The sequence below is a fragment of the Palaemon carinicauda genome, chromosome 11 (genome assembly GCF_036898095.1).
Source record: "Palaemon carinicauda isolate YSFRI2023 chromosome 11, ASM3689809v2, whole genome shotgun sequence".
In the NCBI taxonomy this organism is placed as follows: domain Eukaryota; kingdom Metazoa; phylum Arthropoda; class Malacostraca; order Decapoda; family Palaemonidae; genus Palaemon; species Palaemon carinicauda.
Window position 1 is genome coordinate 94,096,136 of NC_090735.1, and position 22,332 is coordinate 94,118,467.

At 48.7% G+C, this 22,332-nt stretch overlaps 1 non-coding gene across 1 annotated transcript; it reads right to left on the reverse strand.

Moving 5' to 3' along the window:
• Positions 1 to 3,031: 3,031 nt before the first annotated feature.
• Positions 3,032 to 3,150, reverse strand: LOC137650332 (5S ribosomal RNA). The gene has a single exon (XR_011045960.1). It is a non-coding gene; the product is annotated as a 5S ribosomal RNA (ribosomal RNA).
• Positions 3,151 to 22,332: the final 19,182 nt, after the last annotated feature.

Sequence of the window (22,332 nt, forward strand, 5' to 3'; positions counted from 1 at the left end):
AGGGTATGTGTACCAGAGCGGCCAGCTCAGCAGGAGAGCAAGATAGCCCTATCACTCCACCCAAGGGAGGAGTTGTAGGACTAGGGACAGATGTGTATAGACAAGCCTACACCAAAGGGATAGGTGGGGAGGGAGAAGATGAGGGGTCTTTCATAGAGGAGGCTCTGTACAAGAACGGCCACCAAGGATAGGGAGAACGCTCCCTATCCTAGGATAGGTAACCAGAATGAGATTGGTACAAGGGTACCGTCCCAAACTATAAAAGTACAGAACTAGCCCCCCCCAAAAGCCTAACCTAGATAAGGAGTGTTAATTCCCAGGCTAGGTAGGCTGAAAGACACATCGCAAGTTGCAGGAAGGGATGAGTAACCCAACCGGATCGTTCCCCTAGGGTAGACAGAGAAGCGATAAATACTCTGATTATGGACAAGATTCCCCTGTATAGAAGGGGAAGCATGACCATACAGAGGGAATGCCCGCAGGCAGGGGATTGAGGGAGCATATAGGGGTTCCTACATTTAGGTTAGGTTAGAAAGGAACGCAATCAAACCGATTCCCTATATGGTCCCTGAAGGCGAAAACACTTACATCACAGTTAACAGTATGATAAATAATGCCACAATCTTCATAACTTAATCTAGGATCACTGGAATATATCATGCATGAACACAAGTGCTAGGCTAACTAGCGATCTAGTATGGGGTCGAACGACGACCGAGTAGTAGAGCGTTAAAACACGATATACATAGTTCCTAGCTATGAAGACTAAATAACTAACAATATCAATTAGTTAAGAGGCCGGATAAAGCTGTTCTGGCTAGCTAAATAAGGCATGCAAAAGAACAGCGACGCCATAAAATGGCGCGTCCGGTAGCGGCACAGCTCTGCCACAAAACACAATATTTTACGAAAAGTAGAAGTTACTTTACGGCTAGAGCTTATTTAAACAATACTGGGACCTGGTACTCAACTTTCCAGAAGAAGGCGAAGCTGAAGCTAAAGACATAACGGCGATGTAATTCGATGAAAATCGCACAAGGGGAAATCCGTCTAGAGCAAGGCGCTACAAGCAGAAGGATGAGGACGGACGTGACGTCATTTAGCAATGGCGCCCGTTTGTTTACGTTTCGAGTACCAAAAGCAGCCACGGATGAGTGTAACTGTGGAACGGCTCCGCAGTTATTCTCCACCTTTCCATATCGAAGTGTTAACTCTATATGGGGTGCAGATAGCTATGTGGCGTGTTAATACATACGTCCCCTGTTGATATACGATATCCTAAAGGGAAACCTTTAGGGTACTCGCACCAGAAGTTAGAATTCTGTGATAACCTGTGGTTTAATTTTCTGGGAATATCCTTGTAGTTAAATATACCCAAGGAAGCTACCGAAGGAATCTTCCATCAGGACGTCATGGCTTGAGCCCAAAAAGCACATGTACAAAGAACGACAGCGCCATGGCGACACCGGCGATAGGCGAAGATCCGCACACAAGAAATACACAATTTCATTGCGAGGCTGGAACTAAATTACATATTGTAAAGAATCAATACTCAACTTTCTAGATGGAGAAAGAAGCCGTAGAAGCATAAAGATTCCCAGAAAACGATCGGAAATGTCAGATCGACAGGGAACACCACCGTAGCGAGTCGCTACAGATAAAGGAATGACCGCCAGAGGGAGTTGGCGCGGTTTTGATACGATTGTAGTAGGGGAACCAGGGTAATCTTTGTTGCGGTTACCCTTCTATTCTGCCACGTTTTTCCCCTAGAGCCTAGAGGCGTAAAGGCTATTCAGGGTGCAGATTGCCCTGTGGCGTGTCAAGAATACGTCCCCTGATGATATACGATACCCTTGAGAGTAATCTTAAAGGTACTCGCGCCAGAAGTTAGAATTCTGTGAAACCTTTGGTTTGATTCTTTGGGAATATCACTGTAGTCATATATATCCTTCGGAAGCTACTAAAGGAACCTTCCATTAGGACGTCATGGCTTGAGCCCAAAAAAAGATGTTATAGTGTGGTTGTTTGAGTAGCCTGTGCCGTGGGAAAAGCTCTCCCGGGAGTTCCGTCAGGGGAAGCAGAGGGTCCGGAAACTGTTCTGCGTATGGTCACAGTGGAGCTCTCAGGGCCATTGAAAGGTTGACAGACAACCTGGTCTTGTTGAGACCCATTCTCAACAGACAACAATGGTGGGAAGACGCAGGCATCGATGTTGTCCCACCGTCACCGGAAAGCATCTTGCCAAAGAGTCTTGGGGTCTGAGACTGGGGGGAAGAACAGTGGAAGCTTGAAGTTCCAGGCTTTCGCGATCAGGTCCCCCAGGCCACGACTTGCTGGTTACTATAGGCCAAAGACCCACAGGTACTCTCTATCTGCGAGGCTCTGCTCAGATAGTCGGAGAGAACATTCCTCTGCCCGGAATGAGCGAGCCGATAGTGGTATTGAGAGGACCTCGGACCATCTCAGTATCTCTACTGTAAGATGCGAAGGTATGAAAATGCGTCCCTTGCTGGTTGGAATACGCCAGTACCATGAAGTCGTCGTGCACGGAGCGACTCGGCAGGAACTGTAGGATCTGTAGAGGGGCCAGACTACGGCCCCTAAGCCTGCCTGAATGATGGGGAGGTATCCTTCAGGTCCTGACCATAGGCCTGAACCAGAACATGCCCCCCCCCCCCCCCCCCCTTTTCTTTGACGAGTCCGAGAACAGCATCAAAATGTGGGGAAAGGACGAGAATATCCACTCCCATCAAGAGGTTCCATAGGTCAACCCCCATTGCAGATCTAAACGTTCCGCTGGTCCCATAGGGGCCAGAAAGTCCGGTTAATCATTGCTTTGATACCACCGGAACTTGGGCCGCCTCACAGGGAACTTATCCTGAGGCGACCGTTCGGGACTTTAGACGGGTCAATGAGGAAAAGACCCAGGAAACGTTCCAAGGTAGGGCTGAAAGCTCTGCTTGACTGAGAACAGGTACTGCGACTCTCCTCAGCCTTGCCACAGTCAACTGAAGGGAAGGCTCGGAGGAGGAGGCAACAGCATCTGGCGTCCCCAGGCGGTCACCCATCCAAGTACTGACCAGACCCAACGTTGCTTAACTTCGCTGATCGGACGAGAAGCGGTGTTTTCAACGTGGTATGGCCGTTGACTCAATATCATGGCTAGATACTCCAGATGTTGAGGCAGAAGTAGAGAAGGCTCCTAGCAAATTACCATGATCCCTCACTCTTGGTAAAGACCCGGAAGCTTGTCCCGGCGTTGAAGAAGGTCAAACCCGAGCCTACCGGAGTTGACCAGACCTCCAAAAGGTGAAGGAGGCGGAAGCCAGCTCCTGAGCGGCCATGAGGAAAGCAGGGAGAGTTCTCTGGGGAAAAACCTACGATGCCGCGGCGGGATCGCCACACCGCATTTTAAGCAGGAACACCTGTAGTCTAGGCTGAATTCCAAGAGCTTCCTGGAAGATGGATGGAATGGAAACTGGAAGTACCCGTCCTTCCGATCCAGGGCCTAAGGAGTCCTGCAGCCTCGTTACCAGTCTGATCGACTCTGCTGTTCCACGCTGGACGAAGTTTGTTCGACAAACTTGATCAGAGCTGAGAGGTCGACGACGGAACTCCCTTCTCAGATGCTTTCCTACGAGAAAGGATCGACTGAAGAAGCCGGGGGGTGAAGCCGTCGACGACCCTATGGAGGACCTTCTCTTAAGGCATGGATCCTTCTGCCCAAACGGGCAAAACTCTTACCGACCCCATGGCATAAAGGTTCAGTGACACTGGATTCGCTGACAGAGATGGAGAGATGGTAAGAACGAGGCGCGAGATCGTGCAGGAATCGGCATCGGGAAGCTGTTATCCGGATGAGTAACCTTAGGCACCCTCCCAGCGTGAGACCTGCAAGGGGGGATTGCCAATCCTAGAGTTTGTGAACTCTGCCGCTCCCTCTAGGATTATGCCTCCCAGGGAGAGCCTCCCGTGCTACCTGTCCCTGACAGGAGGGAACTGCTATTGTACACCTTGTCTTAGCTGCCGTAGCCGGTCCGATAACTTAGGCCGACGAGGCTGAAAGAAGAGGCGTTGGAGGCCTGCAGGGTCTGGAAGAAAGCGCCTTGGAGGAGTGAAAACGGAAGTCGACTTCCTCCGCGCAACAGCTGTCCATGTCTCTGTCCTTGGGCTCAAACAAGCTCTTCCCAAGGATGGAAGAGTGTCTGAGCTTGTCGACATCCACGGATGAGACACCCGAGGGGAAGCCCTCGGTCACTGCGTCTAGATGCTCCAACATCGAGTTTGCCCGCAAGTTCGAAACTTGGCGACAGAACGCAAAGGAGCTTGAACCTGAGAGGAGGAAAGTACCTATGATCTTCCTGGAGCTTCCTTGTACAAAACCTCGGGTCGCAACCGAGGAGGGAAAGGACCTGGTAAGCCCCTTCCACGGGATGGAGAAGAGGAAGGGCTAAACCAGTCACCCCTTGCCCAACGGAGAAATCTCGAAAGGAAAACTCCCTGGCACGACCCTTCCAGGAAATGACGAGGAGGAAGGGCTAACCCAGGTTCTGGAAAGAAGAATGTTGCCCAGACCTCTCTGAAGATTCTTCCTGCTCTTGCACGTGCCATGCTCTGCGTTTACGGGGTGAAGACCGTGTTCTGGAAATACGCGCTCCAGAAGACTCGCCAGGCTGGCCGTGTTGCGAAACCCCGATGGGAATCGCGGTCGCAATCGCCCTGGCGCTCGCGTGATGGTAAATCAATGGTTCGCGTGTGGCCGAACGTGGAAGCGCCAGTGCGCGGGCACGCAGGAGCGCGGACGAAAGTGAGCGAGGGAGCGCAGAAGGAGGGCGAGCGTGGTTGGAAGGGGAAGAGCTGGCGGTCGGAATCCGATAGTTCACAGGCGAGCGATGACCCGTAGGCAAGCAATGGCTACTGCAGGAATCAAGCCGGCGCTCACGCGATGGAACCCCGTCGGTTCGCGCGATGGAACCCCGTCGGTTCGCGCGATGGAACCCCGTCGGTTCGCGCGATGGAACACCGTCGTTCCGCGCGATGGAACACCGTCGGTTCGCGCGATGGAACACCGTCGTTCCGCGCGATGGAACACCGTCGGTTCGCGCGATGGAACACCGTCGGTTCGCGCGATGGAACACCGTCGGTTCGCGCGATGGAACACCGTCGGTTCGCGCGATGGAACACCGTCGGTTCGGGCGATGGAACACCATCGGTTCGCGCGATGGAACACCGTCGGTTCGGGCGATGGAACACCGTCGATTCGCGCGATGGAACACCGTCGATTCGCGCGATGGAACACCGTTGGTTCGCGCGCGGGTGAACATTGGAGCGCTCGTGCGCGGGCAGGCGGGCGCGTTGGCGTGCGGGCGCGTGGGCGTGCGGGCGCGTGGGCGTGCGGGCGCGTGGGCGTGCGGGCGCGTGGGCGTGCGGGCACGTGGGCGTGTGGTCGCGCAGGCACGTGGGCGCGCGGGCGAGCTCAGGCGGTCGGGAGACCGATAGCGCGTAGGCGGGCGATGGCACGTTGACGAGCGATGGCGCGTAGCCGGGCGATGGTGCGTTGACGAGCGATGGCGCGTCTTGGCGAGCGAAGGCCTGTAGGCGAGTGAAGGCGCGTTGGCAAGCGATGGCGCGTCGGCAAGCGATGGCACATTGGCAAGCGACGGCGCGTTGGCGAGCGGTGGTGCGTTAACAAAACGCTAGCGCGCAGGCGAAGAATCGCGCGGGCGCGTAGGAGATCCCTGACGCGTAAGAGACTAGGGATGATTAGCGCGCATCGTGCTAATCAGAAGGCGCGCAGGTGCATCAGGAAGGTGAGCGCCGATGCGACCTGTCAATCAGGCGATCCTGTTCAGTCAGGAAAAACTGTTGGCGCCCATCGGTGCGTGGCAGAAAAGGGCGCGCAGATGGGTGCTGGCGATTGAAGGAAGCTGGCGCACAGAAGGACAGAAGTAAAGGTGAGCGCTGGCGAGCAGAAGGAAGATCTACGGCAGACTCAGCTACCGGAGATCGTGGTCCACAGCAGGCGAGTGCTAGATCGCTACTGATGGTGTCCAGGGGACCTGACATGCGTGGAAGATCGATGGCGATCTTTGACGCGCAGGAGATCGCTGACGAGCAGGCGAACGTTGACGCGTCTGTGGTCGCTGGCGAGCTGGTGATCGCTGGTGAGCAGAAGGGCGACGCGTGGAATCCTGTGCATAGAAGAAGAGTCCTTGTCCAAGACCTGAACCGAAGTTCTAGGTTGCGCGGGCGAACGTGGGCGCGTATCAGGAACTGGAAGCGCAGGTGCGCTCTGACGGACAGGAGATCTAGAGCGCTCAGGAGACCGATGGTGCGCAGGGCGCACAACAGGAACAGCAGGATGTTCGGAGTCCTCAGGAGAGCGCTGGCGAGCAGTTGGGGGACGATCATCAGGAGAGCTCTGACGAACAGGAGAGCGCTGGCGAACAGGAGAGCGCTAGCGATCAGGAAAACACTGATGAGTAGGAGAGCGCCTGTGCGCTAACACTGCAGAAGGGCGTGCAGGGGAACCCTGTGTAGCGCAACTGCAGGGGCTTGCACCTGCCCAATCAGAATAAGACCATTGACACCTCAACCAACCATACGAACGAGGCATGTAACGTCACGACGTTGAAGTCGTTACAGACATTTCATTCTGCAAATGAAATAATTACAATAACATTTTTATCCGACTTTTACAGAGAAAATGTCAACAGACCTAAATTAAAATTAAATTACACTTATATTACGACTTACAAAAAACCAATAATAAGTATATTACAACAAAACCAATCAAAACAGAAATAACAAATTTCAATTTGAATTGACCAGTAAATTACAAATGGAATGGATCAATTTATACAGTTACTTACTCCAAGTTGTTTAGTTGGAGGGCGCAGTCTTAATCTAAATTATTAATGGCGATCTCGAAAAGAGAACCACCCAGCTCCAGTTCTCAAGATCAAGTGTAAAACAACAATTCCTTACCCAGATTTTCACTTGTTAAAGATTTCGTCCAGTACCTAGTTTGGCAACTAAACGACCCCAAATTTTATAATTGGCTAGTTCAATAATGGAAATAGAGGACGCGATTCGTGTCTGCTTACACTCCGGAGCTTTATCTCGGGTTAATTTTTGCTCTGTTATAAATTATGCACGTTTTTTCCATGAATGTTTAAAATTCACTTTTGAACCTTTTTGTAACAAATATTACATACTAGAATTATAAATAAAATTTGATCTCATTTGATAAATAAATAAGAAATAGGAACTTGATTTTTTTTTCTTTTTACATTTTTAACTTTTTTTTTTTAATTTTTTTTTTTTTACATGATAAGAACATGAAACAAAACGACAAAACGGATTTTGAGCGAAGCGAAAAATCTATTTTTGGGTGAGATAGCCATGGCGTCCTGATGGAAGGTTCCTTTTTGGTAGCTTCCTTGGGTAATCACTACTAGGATTTTCCCAGAGAATTAAACCACAGGTTATCACAGAATTCTAACTTCTGGAGCGAGTATCCTAAAGGTTTCCCCTTAAGACATCGTGTAACAACAGGGGACACGCATGTATAGACGTGCCACATAGCTATCTACACCCCATATAGAGTTAACGCTTCAATATGGCGGACAGGGAGTGGCTGGGAGCTGAGCCGTAGCCAATCTAGATGTGGCGATATCGGTACTCGCGATGTAAACAGACGGACGCCATTGCTTTCGATGACGTCACGTCCATCCTCATTCTGAAAGTCTGGAGCTCGCTCATCACCATGATACAGCGGCGCAGGGCGGGACCTGATAACAGACAGGGTGGGTCCATCAGGACGCCATGGCTATCTCACCCAAAAATAGATTTTTCGCTTCGCTCAAAATCCGTTTTTTGGGCTCAAGCCATGGCGTCCTGATGGAAGAGTACCAGAGAATTAGTGTATCGTGGTAGACTTTTTCCCTTTATAAGTGAGTGCTAAAACATTGAGCCGAAAGCATAGTGGTCTATACTATACTCCATCGGCTCCTTCATGGCAATCCGGGCGTTGTCTCCTACGTTGCCAAATGTCCTTCTCTGGAGTGTTTAAAGGCCTACCGCTCCTGTTTACCCTTTTAATCCCTGCGCTCGAATGTCTCCTGGGGCAATATACTGGACCTTTCTAGGGATTATCCCATACTACTGAGTTTCCGCATTCTCTAATCAACTCGTATGTGTGAATTTATCTACCTACACTCACAAATTCCATCTCGTGGAGGCTCTACCATTTGTTTTATATATATATATATATATATATATATATATATATATATATATATATATATATATATATATATATATATATATATATATATATATATATATATATATATATGTGTGTGTGTGTGTGTGTGTGTGTGTGTGTGTGAGAGAGAGAGAGAGAGAGAGAGAGAGAGAGAGAGAGAGAGAGATCTTGTGTAAATTTAGGCAGGTAAACTGAAATAGTGTCATAAAGATACATGGGTTACACATAATTATCGACAACAATTAAACATATTATCTATACGTAGTATAGACGCCCAATTATCTTCATGAAGAGTATCCGATACACTTTCTTTTTATATTCTCATGCCTTCTTTCTATGGACTTTGTTCTAGCTTTGCAATTTACTTTGAATATTTTGTTTTAGGTTTGGCACGTTTTTATCTTCAAAATATAAGATACTTTTGCTTGAGTGTCATACCTGATGAAAATATCAATTTGTGTTTCATAGTCTTTGTAAGGATTTATCAAAACAAATAGATGATAGTTTTGAGTCATGAATGTTATACTGATAACGATACACAAGAATGCCAGGATTATAGAGATTTATTTCTGCACATCTTTTATATTAAAAATATGTAACATTTTTTTATTTGTATAACAAGGACTTCCTACCATGTTCTTGGTAGGGCGACAGACTCCAATAATGACTGACTGTTTTGGTTGAGCCGTCTTTATGGAGACACACGCTGTTTGACATATTCATACCCTGAGGTCAGCTTAACGCCTGAGAAGGATGTGGCACCGCTGTAAAAATTTTCTGCCACGTTTAAGAAGAAACGTGTAATTTCATTGTTATTAAAAGTAAAGAAATTACGAGGGCATTTAATAATCGCGAATATTTATTATTAATTAATTATATTTACATTTTTTTAACTTATGCTGCCTCCATACACCATACAACGTGATGGTAATATTTGATATGGCATCGCCGCTCCCGGCCCAAACCCAGCCTTGTTCGCCTTAAAGGATCCGATAGAGTATAGAGCTACCGTGAGGCAGTTGCCTTCCTGCCCCCCTGGCATGGAAGTCCCCACGGGCTATGCTAAGATCAAAGTGGTCATGGGAAGGCTATTCATATAGGCTGAAGGAACAATGAGATCCATAAGATAAGTCAGAGCGATTTGGTATTCGCGTCGAAACAAACTTGAAGAAGTGGTGGTTGAACACTTCGTGTATGGAGTTGACTCATCTTCATAATTGAGTAAGTATTCGCTAAGGAAACTTACTTGCTCTATATAAATAAATGCCCGGAGTAAATCCTGGCATTTTCCTTAACCAGGAATAAAGGGTAATAAAACTATGACAATTAGTATATTTCATAGTAAGAAAGGAGCAAGGGCGACGCACAAGTAATAAAATAGACATTTTATTATATAATTGCAGGTAAATCAATACATGTCATGCAATAAATAGTAAAAAACATTTACATTGATAAAAAATGTACATAGTCATAAAGGCGTGCTCTTGAATCTGAAAGGGAAGAATCAAGTATTAGTAGGCACTCGTTCTACGGAACGTTAGTCTTTATGTAACACACGTCATGCACGTGGCATGTAGCACTCATGTGGTAATCTACTATGACATTTCACCTGAGGTAAGAACAGTTAAAGAAAACACAAGGTGGTTTCTGCTTCACTACGTATCACTTGAGGGTCAACATAGGCACCCGACGAGTTAGAGTCCCTAATAACTCACTGTTCTAAGCAGAGTTCAGAGCAGGTTTCATAACACTACCTGCGGCTACCACAAAATGTTTCACTTCGTGCACTTGTTTCGCATAATGTTTAAAGAAAACACGCGAGGATTTCCAGCCTGTATAGTTCTTGAGGCTTTCGAAATCCATACTCTGAAAGAAATTCAGAGACGAAGCGACTTTCCTAGGATCATGACCAGCGGGTGTACTGTCTGGATCCGCTCTGCGAATGAAGTAGGTGATTTTTGCTCTCAATTGTTTCAGTGACAGGTCGCTGCCCGATGTTTCTCCTTTGAAGAGTTGGCCTCCACCAAAGTTTGAAGTTCTATGAAGATAGACCTTAAGGCTCTCTACTGGACATAGAGAGGCATCTTCCTTCAAGGGGCATATCCTCCACGGGCCCCATCGTTTGGTAGGTAATTCGTTCTTGCGAGAAACGTCGGATCAGGGAAGAGGGAGAGGTCTCCTGAATCGTTGAAAACGATATGTCCCTCTTCTCTAGATAGTGCCACTATTTCGCTGACTCGGGCTCCCGAAGCTAGAGCGAAGAGAAATATAACTTTCTGAGTCAGGTCCTTGAGAGGGCATGAATCATTGTCAAAGTTGGAGGCGAAGTGGAGAACTTTGTCTAGAGACCAAGTGATTGGTCTCGGAGGAGGTGCCGGTCGTAAACGGGCACAGGCCTTCGGTAGTTTGTTGAAGATGTCGCTAGACAGATCTATTTGGAAGGCGTATGACAAAGGTCTAGTCAAGGCCGATTTGCAAGTAGAAATCGTGTTGGCTGCCAAGCCTTGTCCATGAAGGTGAATGAAGAAGGACATGCAAAATTTTATGGTGATTTTCGAGGGGTTCTTTGCCTTGACAAAGGAGACCCATTTCCTCCAAGACGATTCGTATTGCCTTCTCGTGGATTCGGTCTTGTATTCCTCGAGGAAGTCTAGACTCTTCTTCGAAATCCCAAACCTTTTCTTAGCGGCTAGGGTGAGAAAATCATGAGATGAGGGTCCTTGATTTTCGATGAAGAAGCGAAGACAGTCGACATCTGTATTTGCTGGGAGAGAACTGGGTCCGGGAGGGGGATCAGCGTTGGCTGCATCTCCAGGATCAAGGGGTACCAGTTGCTGTGGGGCCACTTGGGAGCCACTAGAGCTGCTGTCCCTTTGAAGGTTCTCAATTTGGAGAGGACTTTCAGCAGAAGATTGGTGGGAGGGAACAGGTAAATCTTGGCCCATCTGTTCCAATCCAAGGTCATGGCGTCCACCGCTTCCGCTTCGGGGTCCTCGTACGGGGCTACATATCGAGGAAGTTGATGGTTGTCGCTCGTTGCGAAGAGGTCGATCTGGAGTTCTGGGACTCTGTGAGAGATGAAGGAGAATGATCTTGCGTCTAGAGACCATTCCGACTCTATCGGGTTTGTCCGAGATAGAGCATCCGCTGTCACATTGCGGAATCCTTGTAGGTGAACTGCAGACAGGTGCCAATTCTTCCTTTCTGCCAGACGGAAGATTGTCAGGAGCACCTGATTTATCTTGGGCGATCTTGAGCCCTGACGATTGAGACAACGCACTACCACAGAGCTGTCCAGGGTCAGGCGAATGTGTATCGACGGGGGCGGGGAGAGTTTCTTCAGCGTCAGAAGAACCGCCATGGCCTCCAAGATGTTGATGTGAAACGTCTTGAATAGGGGAGACCAAGTGCCTTGAGCCTGTTTTTGGTGGGAGTGACCTCCCCAACCCTCCAACGAAGCATCCGTATGGATGTTGAGAGATGGAGGTGGGTGTTGGAGAGGAAGGGACCTTTTTAGGGCCCTCGCTTCTGACCACGGCTTTAGAAGAAGTCGAAGTCTGCTTGGGAGCCGTCTCTTGAGGTCTCTTCGAGCGATGGATGCGGAACGTCTCCAGACTCCCGCTGCATCCTTTAGCTGTGCACGGAGCACTGGGTTTGTGATCGAGGCGAACTGTAGAGAGCCTAGAACTTGTTCCTGCTGGCGTCTCGAGATCCGTTTGGATTTTTACAGTCGCTTGACAGACCCTGCTATTTCCTTCCTTTTCTTTGCTGGAATGGAAAGGCGGTGTGACTGAAGATTCCAGTGGATGCCTAACCATTGGAACTTCTGAGCTGGAGATAGACGAGACTTTTTCGCGTTTATCTGGAATCCCAGGTGTTCGAGAAACTGGGTAACTTTTCTGCAGGATTCTATACAATCCTCGGGCGAGGGCGCCCACACTAGCCAGTCGTCGAGGTAGGCCATCACCTGGACGTTTCGGATGCGGAGCTGTTGTACTACTGCGTCCGCTAGCTTTGTGAATATCCGAGGGGCCACGTTGAGTCCGAAGGGCATGGCCCGGAAGGCATAGCTTTTCCGTTGGAGTCGGAATCCTAGGTAGGAGGAAGCGTGATGGTTCATTGGTATGTGCCAGTATGCGTCCGCCAGGTCTATCGAGACCGTGAAAGACCCTCGAGGCAGGAGGGTTCTGATCTGTTGAAGAGTCAGCATCTTGAACTTGTTGTTCGATATGAATACGTTGAGGGGGGGGATAAGTCCAGAATGACTCTGAGTCTGTCTGAGTCTTTCTTGGGAACACAAAACCGTCTCCCTTGGAACCTTGTGGACTTCACCCTTCTTATCACCTTCTTGTTCAAGAGGTCTAGCACATATTCTTCCAGGAGGGGGGTTGAACGTTGGAAGGATTGCCGGAAGGTTGGGGGTGGTTGCGCCCAGCTCCAGCCCAGACCTTTCTTGATGATGCTGTGTGCCCAGGAGTCGAAGGTCCAGCGATCCTGGAAGTGGCGGAGTCTTCCTCCCACCGGAAGCACTTCATTGCTTCTGGGGTCCCGAGGACTTGCTGCCTCGGCCGCTAGCTCCCTGTCCTCCTCTGCCTCTGGAGGGCCGGCGAGAGGAATCTCTGCCGGAACCCCTGCCTGAGCTTCTACCCTTGGGACGTAAGGTAGTGGAGTGCTGCTCGAAGGCGGGATTGAAGGCCGGTGATGAGGACAAAACCGGCTGTGGGACCAAATGAAAGGTCTGTGGCGGCTGAGCGGCCACTTGGGGAGTAGCGGGTGCCGGAAACTAACGTCTGTGCTGACGTTGCTGGGGTCTATGCTTCGACTGCTTCCTCTTAGGCTGAGGACCGTCATCCTGAGAGGGCTTTCTCTTCCTAGACATGCCCCATTTGTTGAGAAGGTTCCTGTTCTCAGATGCGGCCTTGTCTGTGATCTCTTTCACTAGATCAGACGGGAAGAGGTACTTGCCCCAGATGTTGGAGGCAATTAGTTTCCGGGGTTCGTGTCTGACAGTGGCACTGGAGAACACGAATTCTCTGCAGGCTCTACGAGCTCGCATGAAATGGTACAGATCCTTGACTAAGGTTGCCATATGAGATTTGGCAAGGACCATGTAATGGTCAGGGACTCTGGTGTCACCAGCCATTACGTCCATCTGGACCTGGAGAGTGAGAGATGCTGCCAGCTTCTCCTTCGTTTCCTGTTCCCTACGAAGGAGGTGTTCGTTTAGCTTGGGTCCGGATACGCCTCAAAGCGGGGGAAGAATTCCACTTCTTCCAGGGGTATGGAACCGATCTTATCGCTGACGAAGGTCTTGTCATCAGCGATGCCCATATGCTCGGCGAACCGCCACGGATTGTCGCTCGAGCATGCGGGGAGGTCCTTGATGGAGATTTTGCGAGATTCCTCGGAACCTCCCATCGACCGAATGATCTTGTGAGTTTCTTGGAGCTTCTGCTCCATCACGGATTCAATGAGCCGAATCATATCCTGTGCCGTAGGTAGAGGAGTCGTGGTGGAGGACGTAGATGGGAGAGACACTTCCGACGGTGTAGGAGTAGGAAGGGGGATGGAGGGAGGGGCATCCTCCTTATCGGACTCGGTATATACTACCCGGTCCTCTTCTTCATCATCCTCCCCTTCACCCTGGGCCATAAGGGTTTTCTCGGTGTCCTCCGAGATCTCTGACATGTGTTCATCATGTTCTGAATCCAGGTGACAATCATTCATGGACTGAACCATGACAGTATCAGGTTCCACTGTGATCTGGACGACGGGGATCTGTTCGACTGGGACCACTGAGTCTGGTGAGGCCTTTGGGAACAGCAAAGATCTCATTTCTTCTGTGGCTAGGTATGGTCCAATGGCGTTCTTTTGAAAGCCACGTACCCTCTTGCGTAGGTTGTCCCGAGCAGTGTCCCGAATCTCCGCTGAGGGAGGATCATAGAATGCTTTCTGTAGGCATTCTTGGCAGACCGAACAGGTGGTGGGGCCCCAGTACTTGAGATCCCCTCTCTTGTGAGCACAAGGGGCGTGTGTCCTACACGCCGTGTGTCCATAGAAGTGTGGCCGACGGACCGCGCAGAAGTCGTGGTCACACTTGACGTACTCCTCCTGTAAAGGAAAGAGACGATGAGTATTGTAGAGTCATAATATGGCTCGTATATAAAGTTAATTATTAACAAGTTAATATTAACATAAGTTAATTGTGATGCACAGAAGGGTGGGTGAAAGGAGACAGACGCATGCCTCGTGTAACCCGCCCGGCTGGTTGCCGTAGCATCAGACAGTCCCAGGTGGCCGTAGGCCTCCATGGAAGGTGTCTTGATAATGGGAATTCCATTTAGAATTACCATATTATAGACTAGGCTTGAAATCTTATCAAGAAAGTCTGGGGATCATGAGATCCTAGTAAGGTTCCGGCAACCAGACGTGCCAATTACACGTAGCGTGCTGGAAAGATGAAACACGCAAGAAGACAGAGTGAAAACTGAACAAAATGTACGATTCCGTACCAGTTTGTCTGCGTTAACAAGCCGTCTAGGTGCGGTTTTTAGGAGCTATCGCTAGTAAAGATAGCTGAGAGAAGGGGTGCAAGGCATCTTGCCGCCTCCGGACAGGTCCGGCATACCCCCGGCACGCCGGAAGCCGCTCGAGCAGAGTTTCTGGCATTCAAGAATGATCATTCTATGGTCAAAAGAAGCCAGGGTGGCGGCAGCCGGTAGCGGCGGCCGCCGGCAAGGAGCGGCGGTTCCGGCAGCCGGAGGCAGTCGGAGGGTGACAGGGGTAAGGATAAAGGAGCATAGCCGGGGCCGGGGGCCGGCTGCTAGTGCCGGCACTCCGGGAGGGGTCGGCAGTGTGCCGAGGCTATGAGGGAATGGAGAGACCACGGCGGTAAGCCGGCGGCCGGCGGCGATCCCCCGGCACTCGGGGGAAGGCGGCAAGGATAAGGAAGTCACCCGTAGCGGCGGTAATGCCGGGGTAGAGGCAGCAGGGGACAAGCACCAAAGATGGAGGTGGGATGGCAAGGCTGTACTAGCCTAGTCAAGACACCTCTGGAAAAGGTACCACCATGATAGAGGTGAATCTATCATCCTAAGCAGGGGCCGCAATGACCGGGGGCTAAGGCAGTCCAAGAGAGGACAGGGTGTACCCAAAGAAGGGGTGGAGACTCTTCATGTCGACCAAATGATAACTGACTCCATAGCACTATGGAGGGTCTATGTATCAGAGCGGACAACACTGGGAGCACCACGGGGTCCAGCACTCCAGCCTAGGGTGGAGTGTAGGACAGGGGACATATGAAGCCTAACCTACTGGTAGGTTAGGCTAGGCAAGAGATAGGTTGGGGGGGGGGAAAGGGTCTTCTTATAAGAAAGGGTGGGTTATGCACCAGAGCGGCCACCTAGGAAGGGAGATGCACACCCTAACCTATAGTAGGTGGACCAACTGAAAAACGGTGCACGCGTATATTTCAGCAAGGTACATAAACCAGCCCTTTCAACCTAACCTGGATTAGGGTTGTTAGACCCTAATCAAGGAAGGGAGAAGACGTATCGCAAGGAAAAGGTCAAGGACCGATTCAGCTTAAAGGAGGGGATCCTACCTTTAAGGTCCGCAACACTAAGGGAGGGGTCATTCCCTTAGGTGGGGAGGCGATACAGTACTCTGAGGAGTCTTGTCCTATCACATGTAATAGGATACAAGATTACCAGAGGGAAGCCCTAGGGCTAGGGATGAAGAGAGCATATAGGGGTCCTATCATAAGGTTAGGTTAGCAAGGCACTCAAGATAACCTACCCCTATATGGTCCCTGAAGGCGAAAAACACTTGCATCACTGTCAATGGTATTGTAAAATAATGCCAATATCTTCATAACTAACACTAGGATCACTGAAATATCATGCATTAACACTGGAATAGGCTCACTGGCCTAGGGGCTAATCAAAGCCTACAGGTATGGGGTCAGCGAAGACCCTAACTAATGCGTCAAAAACACGATATAAAGTTCCTAGCTATGAAGACTAAATGACTAATAGCGCTGATTAGTAATTTATATACCGGTAAGGCTGTTGCGGCTAACTAAATAAGGCATGCAAGCAACAGCAGCGTCATAAAATGGCGCTGACCGGTCTGGCAAAGCTCTGCCACAATTATGCAAATATCTCGAAAAGTAAGATTTACTTTAAGGCCAGAGCTTATTTAAACAATACCTAAACCTTTGTACTCAACTTTCCAGAAGAAGGTGAAGCTAAAGGTTGAGACATAGCGAGGATGCAAGAAGATAAAGTCGCACAAAGGGAAAAATACGTCCAAGCGAGCGAGCTACTAGCAAAGGAATGAGGATGGACGTGACGTCATCGAAAGCAATGGCGTCCGTCTGTTTACATCGCGAGTACCGATATCGCCACATCTAGATTGGCTACGGCTCAGCTCCCAGCCACTCCCTGTCCGCCATATTGAAGCGTTAACTCTATATGGGGTGTAGATAGCTATGTGGCACGTCTATACATGCGTGTCCCCTGTTGTTACACGATGTCTTAAGGGGAAACCTTTAGGATACTCGCTCCAGAAGTTAGAATTCTGTGATAACCTGTGGTTTAATTCTCTGGGAAAATCCTAGTAGTGATTACCCAAGGAAGCTACCAAAAAGGAACCTTCCATCAGGACGCCATGGCTTGAGCCCAAAAAATATATAGAAGTACTCATTTAGATGAAATTGCACTTTTTGCGACAAAATTTTACGTTATATGCAACTGAAAATCACACGTATGTTACTGTAGATGTTTACAAATCAGTACGTTCATTCTTTCTCAGAATGACAACCAAATCTCTGACCGACTTAGTGACAAACTTGGATTTTTCATCAGACTTATACCGCACCGATACTGAACGTGTTATATTATCAGACGACTTGTTTTCAGAAACAACTTCACCCCAATGCCACTGGTTACGCACGGGATTAGTATCTCTGATTATTACGATATCATTTATTTCTACTCCTCGGTTTGAATCTGACCACTTTTCTCTGGGAAGAAGAGCTGGAAAAATTTGATCATACCACATTTTCCACCAATGATTTAAAAAGAGTTCATTCAGTGCGAGTATTTTTGTATACTCTATTTGCTCAGGTGTTTTAGCCAACTCGAAATCTAAAAGTTCACTGATATCACCGTTTGATCTACCCAAAATAAGGTCATTTGGACGTAGTAATCTTACAGCGTCTAAATTGGCAACATATTTCGATGAACACCTAAAGGTCTATCATTTATCATATCAGCAACACTGTACATTAGTCTCTGCAAATGCAACTTAGTTAACTCAGGTTTTCTCGAAGCAGTGACAGCTTCTAAAGTGTTCTTCACAGTTCTGATCATCCTCTCAGCTTGTCCGACTGACGAATGAGTTCCAGATGGTACGAAGTGCCAGGTTGTTGTTTCGGGATTTGTCTGAATCTTTGCCATCTTGGTATGGTTCCAAAGGCTCTCCATGACGTTTGCAGCACCACGGATTTGGGAACCAAGATCTGCAGTCACAGATGTGGGTTTTCCGCGGATTCTAGTGAAAGCATCGAAACCAGCAAGGAAGCAGTTGGTATCGTAACCTTCAAGGACCTCTATGTGGGCCGCACCAGATGCACGACACACGATAACCAGAATCCAGGCTTTACCAGAATTTACCCGGTAATTTCTCGTCTTGCGACGATCTGCGATGGTATTGAACGGACCAGCTATGTCAACGACCACATGTTCGAATACTGGCGATCGCACAAGTTGTTCCACCTTACGAGGAGCGATCTCTACTTGGGCAATCTTCTTCCTTAGAAAGCGACAATATGGGCACCGCGACACAACTTTGCTGACAAACCGTTTACCGTTGAGGATCCAGAACTTCTCACGTACTAGGGCAAGAGTAGCATCCGCACCAGAGTGCTGTGGTTGGTGACATTTACGCACCAAGATCTCTGCAAAGGGTTCAGAGCATGGTATAATCGCAGGGGGGTTTGATATAGCAGCACCAGTATGACCTAGTGCTCTCCACACACCGTCGGCGTCCAGTATCGGGTTCAGTGACTTTAGCTTATGCTCCACATCTGACGGTAGCGACTGCTGAGCCTGTTGAATAAGAAACAAGTTTGATATTAGTAACTCACGCTTGGTAGGCACAAATGTATCATTTTCAGCAAACCATCTCGAACGTTCTGCTTTCGTCATACTACTGATGGCGACTGGAGTAGTCTTCACTGTTCTCTTTAGTCGACCTCTGAAAAATTGTGAAGCATTTTCCATAAATATGTTATTTTCATTAGTAAAATAAATTTTTGAATATACTTACCCGATAATCATGTAGCTGTCAACTCCGTTGCCCGACAGAATTCTACGGAAGGGATACGCCAGCGATCGCTATACAAGAGGGGGGTGTACTCACAAGCGCCACCTGTGGCCAGGTACTGCAGTACTTCTTGTTGACACCACTTAAATTTTTCCTCGGTCCACTGGTTCTATGGGGAGGAAGGGTGGGTCAATTAAATCATGATTATCGGGTAAGTATATTCAAAAATTTATTTTACTAATGAAAATAACATTTTTCAATATTAAACTTACCCGATAATCATGTAGCTGATTCACACCCAGGGAGGTGGGTGAAAACCAGTGTACATGTATATCAAGAAGCTAAGTATCCCGTATTTCATATTATCAGTTATTCAAAATAACAATGAAATTACAAGTACCTGGTAAGGAAGTCGACTTGAGCCATTACTCTGCCTTAAATAAGTTCGTCTTCCTTACTGAGCGCAGCGTTCCTCTTAGGAGGCTGAACAACTCTAAGGTGCTGAAGTATCAAGGGCTGCAACCCATACTAAAGGACCTCATCACAACCTTTAACCTCGGCGCTTCTCAAGAAAGAATTGACCACCCGCCAAATCAACAAGGATGTGGAAGGCTTCTTAGCCGACCGTACAACCCATAAAAAGTATTCAAGAGAAAGGTTAAAAGGTTATGGGATTATGGGAATGTAGTGGCTGAGCCCTCGCCTACTACTGCATTCGTTGCTACGAATGGTCCCAGGGTGTAGCAGTACTCGTAAAGAGACTGGACATCTTTGAGATAGAATGATGCGAACACTGACTTGCTTCTCCAATAGGTTGCATCCATAACACTCTGCAGAGAATGGCTCTGTTTGAAGGCCACTGAAGTAGCCACAGCTCTCACTTCATGTGTCCTTACCTTCAGCAAAGCAAGGTCTTCTTCCTTCAGATGAGAATGTGCTTCTCTAATCAGAAGCCTGAATAGTAAGAAACTGAGTTCTTAGAACTTGGAAAAGAAGGTTTCTTGATAGTACACCATAAGGCTTCTGATTGTCCTCGTAAAGGTTAAGACCTTTTTAGATAGTACCTAAGAGCTCTAACTGGGCAAAGTACTCTCTCCAGTTCATTCCCCACCAAGTTGGACAGGCTTGGGATCTCAAACGACTTAGGCCAAGGACGTGAAGGAAGCTCGTTTAGCAAAAACCGAGCTGCAAGGAACATGTAGCCGTTTCAGATGTGAAAACAATGATCCTGCTGAAGGTGTGGATCTCACTTACTCTTTTAGCTGTTGTCAAGCACACGAGGAAAAGAGTTTTTAATGTGAGGTCCTAAAAAGAGGCTGATTGGAGAGGTTCAAATCTTGATGACATAAGGAACCTTAGGACCACGTCTAGATTCCAGCCTGGAGTGGACAACCGACGTTCCTTTGAGGTCTCAAAAGACCTAGGGAGGTCCTGTAGATCTTTGTTGGTGGAAAGATCCAAGCCTCTGTGGCGGAAAACCGCTGCCAACATACTTCTGTAACCCTTGATCGTAGGAGCTGAAAGGGATCTTACTTTCCTTAGATATAACAGGAAGTCAGCAATCTGGGTTACAGTGGTACTGGTTGAGGAAACTGCATTGGTCTTGTACCAGCTACGGAAGACTTCCCCTTGAGACTGATAGATTCTGAGAGTGGATGTTCTCCTTGCTTTGGCAATCGCTCTGGCTGCCTCCTTCGAAAAGCCCCTAGCTCTTGAGAGTCTTTCGAAAGTCTGAAGGCAGTCAGACGAAGAGCGTGGAGGTTTGGGTGTACCTTCTTTACGTGAGGTAGACGTAGAAGGTTCACTCCTAGAGGAAGAGTCCTGGGAATGTCGACCAGCCATTGCAGTACCTCTAAGAACCATTCTCTCGCGGGCCAGAGCGGAGCCAACCAACGTCAGCCGTGTCCCTTTGCGAGAGGAGAACTTCTGAAGTACCCTGTTGACAATCTTGAACGGCGGGAATGCATACAGGTCGAGATGGAACCAATCCAGCAGAAAAGCATCCACGTGAACTGCTGCTGGGTCTGGAATCGGAGAACAATACAACAGGAGTCTCTAGGTTATCGAGGTAGCGAACAGATCTATGGTTGGCTGACCCCACAGGGCCCAAAGTCTGCTGCAAACATTCTTGTGAAGGGTCCACTCTGTGGGGATGACCTGACCCTTCCGGCTGAGGTGATCTGCCATGACATTCATACCGCCCTGAATGAACCTCGTTACCAGCGTGAGCTTTCGATCTTTAGACCAGATGAGGAGGTCCCTTGCGATCTAGAACAACTTCACGAAAGAGTCCCTCCCTGCTTGAAGATGTAAGCCAGGACTGTGGTGTTGTCAGAGTCCACCTCCACCACTTTGTTAAGCTGGAGGGACTTGAAGTTTATCAAGGCCAGAAGAACCGCCAACAACTCCTTGCAATTGATGTGAAGTGTCCTTTGTTCCTGATTCCATGTTCCCGAGCATTCCTGTCCGTCCAAAGTCGCACCCCAGCCCGTGTCTGATGCGTCCGAGAGGAGAAGGCGGTCGGGTTTCTGAACAGCCAAAGATAGACTTCCTTGAGAAGAAAGCTGTTCTTACACCACGCGAGAGAAGACCTCCTCTCTTCGGAAACAGGAACTGAGACCGTCTCTAGCGTCATGTCCTTTATCCAGTGAGCAGCTAGATGATACTGAAGGGGGGGAGGTGGAGTCTCCCTAACACGATGAACAGGGCCAGCGATGAAAGTGTCCCTGTTAGACTTATCCACTACCTGACTGAGCATCGGTTCCTTCTCAGCATGCTCTGGATGCATTCTAGGGCTTGGAAGATCCTTGGGGCCGACGGAAAAGCCCGAAAAGCTCGACTCTGAAGATCCATACCCAGGGAGACAATGGTCTGGGATGGGACGAGCTGAGACTCCTCAAAATTGACCAGGAGGCCCAGTTCCTTGGTCAGATCCATAGTCCATCTGAGAATCTCCAGACAGCGACGACTTATGGGAGCTCTTAAAAGCCAGTCGTCTGACGGAGCCGGACACAAGATCATGGTACTGCTGCACAGTCTGTGAACTGTCAACCATGGGGAAGCGAGGAAGTACAGTGACAACCCGAAGCTGTCTAGACTGTCTGGGTCGTACAGACAACTCCTTATCGGGTTGCTGAGGTTGCCGCACTGCGTCACAACAAGTCACTTCTGCTGGTTGTTGAACGTCTTCCCAGTGACACACTGACTCCGTAAACAAAAAAATCCTCTAACAAGGACTAAGCTTGGACTGCATGTCTTGCAACACAGCTCAAGGTCTATGGGAGCAGGTGTGGTAACAGACGGGGTTAGCGACTGAAGTGGAACCATTACCTTCCCTGGGAGCATGTTATGCTTAAATAAAAGTCCATAGGAGGCTACGCAGCTAAAGGCTCCTCTCCAAATGACAGAGTCCTCAAGGGAATATCAGAAGGAGGGAGAAAAGCACTTTCTCATCTACAGGGACCATATCCGAGAAAAGCTAAGTTCTCTCAGTGAGGGTTTCACTGGTGCAAAAGCAGCAGACTAGAAGGCAACGTTATGAAACTGCTTGACAGTCTAGTGAGTTGGCAACAACCAAAGATGTGTGACTGAGAAGCATGCGGTAAGGTATGCAGAGCATGTTGTATGCAGAGCATGCTGTATGCAGAGCATGCTGTATGCAGAGCATGCTGTATGTAGAGCATGCTGTAAGGTAAGCAGAGCGTGTTGCATGGCGTGTAACATTTCTCAGAAAT